This window comes from Alligator sinensis, unplaced genomic scaffold, assembly GCF_000455745.1.
Source record: "Alligator sinensis unplaced genomic scaffold, ASM45574v1 scaffold857_2, whole genome shotgun sequence".
Taxonomy (NCBI): Eukaryota; Metazoa; Chordata; order Crocodylia; family Alligatoridae; genus Alligator; species Alligator sinensis.
In genome coordinates, this window is record NW_005842261.1 from 527,219 (window position 1) to 530,855 (window position 3,637).

Genomic DNA, 3,637 nt, shown 5'->3' on the forward strand with positions numbered 1-3,637 from the left:
GGCTCCTACAGTAACAAGCTGTTCATGAAAGCACAGTTCACTCACTGAATTCACCAAAGAAAAGGAAAAGTGTGTAAATTAGATCCTCTTTTGGTACAAATCTGTGCAATTCCATTGCATGTTACCCCCGTTTAAGATCTACCAATGAAACTATTCTTCAAAGAGAAGGAACAGACCAGTTTCCTCCCTGTAGCCCTACTCCAAGAACCTTACTTGTGGTGTACAGCATACCCTTCTGCCCCAGTCCTGAGTCTCCAGTGAATAAGAGCTGCCAACCGTGGTGAAACGTGACCAACTGGGTGACATTTTGGCTGCCTGGAGAAATTCCCAGCAAAGTTTGAGCTGATTTCACATCGCTATGTGACCTTATATTAATATGAACCCTGGTCTGCTGAGGTTAAAGGCTTTGAACCCTTCTAGAAAGGCAACATTTTCTAAATGGCATGCTGAAAACCTGGCACGCTGCTTTCCAGAGAGACCTGCAACTTAAGCTCTGGATCTAAAAGGAGCCACCAAAAAGAAAATATTATGCTTGGACTCTCAATCTCAGCATCTTGCTATATAGCACAACTTCTCTAACTCAACTTGTACTGGAAAAAGCCTCTGGATTGGAGATGGCTGGGAAAGGACAGAGAGCAGAATAGCAGACTTCTATTCCTGGATTGCATATGATTGTTCCATATGGGTGCAGAGCCAAAGCATATGGGCCTCCATCTGTTAGGCGGGCCTGGCTGGGCCCCATGGATGGCTTATAATGTGAGTAGATTCATCCAGATTTGGTATTCCTCCAAAGTGATAGAGAGCCAATGATTCAAATATTGTGTAAAGCCATTGAAACTAATGGCACTAAACAACAGTCATTTGTTTCCTGTTTGATTTGAGAGAAGCCCACTTGGTGGAAAATAATGAATTAGTTACTGGGGCGGGTGCTTGTTGTGTGTTCAACAGCATCCTTGGAGGGAGAAAGCCTTTAAAAAAAAAAATCTAGCTGTTCTCTCTCAAATTATTTCATTCTCTTATTCCCCAGAAAGGCAGCAGTAACCTTCAACTTCAATAACGTGGCATTTACGCTCCATCTGCGACCACATTTAAAGCAGTTTCCAAGCACCAGCAAGGAATGGCTTCATTTGCGAGTCCGGCTTTGCGGGGTGCCGGGGCAGATGCTGTAGCAGCATTTCTGCACCTGGACATCAGAAGCATAGCTCAGGGGCAGCCCAACTTTGCTCGAACAAGAGCCATATTCATCAGGACCCCTAGAGCCATGCTACATCAGTAAAGCAGAGGCCCAGACTGCAGATACCCTCCCCTTCAATGCAGAAGTTCAGCCCGTCATGCTTACAAATCCCACTGTGCTGGGCTGCTGCTTAAGCTGAATGACCAGTGCATGCTGAGATACTTAGAGGAAAATCCTGACCCCACTGAAGTTAATGGTAAAGCTCCCACTGATTTAAGCAGAGCCAAGGAATTCATTCCCGGTCTTTGACGACGGCTCTTCTATTGTAGAGCTGGAGTCTTAGGAGTCTGAGTTGAGGCAACCAGCTCAGAAAATGTTAGTGGAAGGCAACGGTAAAATTGCATGGGACGTGCGATTAAAGTCCCTGGGGGGCAATCTAAGTGCTATTGTATGAGTGCCAGCACGAGCTCAGAACCAGTTAGGAAACCTCCCTCCATCGAAGGAATTAATTAGCATGCATGTTAGGCCCCTGATTTGGGGAAATTACCATGACCTGGTTTTCTTCAGCACCCAAGGAGCTGTTGAGGTTGCTGACTTAAGATGTTGTAGTAAATGCCTAGTAATGACTCAGAAGGCAACACAGTTCGTTGCCTTTTGCATCTCGCCTGCCTCAGGTCCTGCTTTTTGTTAGCTCATTTTTCATGGGTGGCAGCAAAAAGGAATGATGCGTGCTTTGGCCTGCTCCTGAGCCGGCCAGGAGAGAACCGAAAGGCACAGATTTCTTGGCTGCAAACAACCCTAAATGGAGAAGCAAGGCAGCTCCCAAACCCTGTCATTTATTTTTGGAAGGAGTCATTTGGTAATTGCACGTGTTAAATGCAAAGCAATTAGGAACAGAGCAAGCGGGAGAGAAGGTGTTATGCGGGAGCTGGAACAGAAGCCATTTCCCTGGCTAAAGGTTTATAAACACTGTGGGTCCTTTATGATCCTATGTGGAGCGAGGGGCCAAAGGGGCTGATCTCAGGGGCTTGTTCCATTTATGTATGAGAATTTAATGAGAAACAGGACACTGAAATTCTCGCCTGTGCCATGTGGTTTTTATGGCCCTCTTGAGATATCGATTAAAAATGCACTAAAAGAGCTGCTTTGGGAAACCAGACTGATTCAAAATCTCATCTGCTGCACGTTTTTAGGCAAGTATATCAAAGGGGGATTATTTATGCAGCAGCGTTTTTAGACATGTATTTCATGTGGACAGATAAGCCCTGGCTGTGAGGTATTCCTGTCGGACAACATTTGGTGCCCAATGGAAGAGAGCACGGGGACATTTCTGTATGGTTTCAGGCCGACAACTGTGATAGATGCTTCATAGCCAGGTATAACCTATATCTGTGGATACCAGCCATGTAATGCTGGGTACAATATGTACTAGAGAGAGCACCTGTGAATGAGATAAGCCCAAGGCAGATGGGGTTGCAGTGGACATGCTTGATGGAAAACTGGCAATTAGAGGTGGGGGTAAGATTTGGATTGGGTAGTACCTTGAATGGGTTTCTGCCATCATTCCTGAAATGCAGGGGGGCTGTGTGCTGCTTCTTCTTGCCTACGTATGTCTTTACCTCCTTACATGCATGCCTTGCTTGTGCCTTTGTTCATAGCATCTGATGAATGAGGTTGCTGCCTATGAAAGCTCAAGCATCTCTGAACCAGTTAGTCTCTAAAAGCTGCCACCTGGCATTGCCCCCTGCCCTGCCTTTGCATTGTGTTCTTTGCATGATGTCAACTACAAGATGTAGTGCCGCGGTGGTGTGAAGTATTGCTACAGGGTGGAGGGAAGGCATGGGCTTGATGGAAGTCAGGGAGGCAATCAGGCTTAGAGAGGCTGCTTCAGGGTGGGGGAGAGATGTGGATGTGTGTGAGGTTGGGATGCGGGATATAGCCAGGTCGTTGCAACCTAGAATGGCCCATGATTGTTGCAGGCTCCACCTCTCCGACAATCGCAGATATACCATCAAGCTGGAACTGGGAATGCCTGCTGCCCTTCGGGATGTGACCCTTTTATCTTCCCCTTCTTTCATGATAGCCAGACACAAAACCCACATCATAATGTACACTGTGCCTGGCATGGCCCATATCCCGGGCTACTGCTCAGCCTCTACTCCTCCCTGCCACCCCGCCTCTACCCTGTTGCCCTTTCAATGGGATCGGGTCATTGCTTTTACTCAGAGAGCTCAGAAGTCTGCTTCCAATTCCCTCTAGCCTGAAAGATAAGAGACAGAGCAGCGTCTGCTGCATTTATGCCCTCACTGAGAGGGTGTCTGGCTGCTATTCTGCAGCTGATGGAGTCGGGACTGCTGTTTGCTTCTTCAAAGAGGTTTGGTTTTGTTCCCTTGTGATATTTAGACATCCCTTTGGCAGCCAGAATAGTGAATATGGACCAAAATTGCTCTTGTTGTTCCTGCT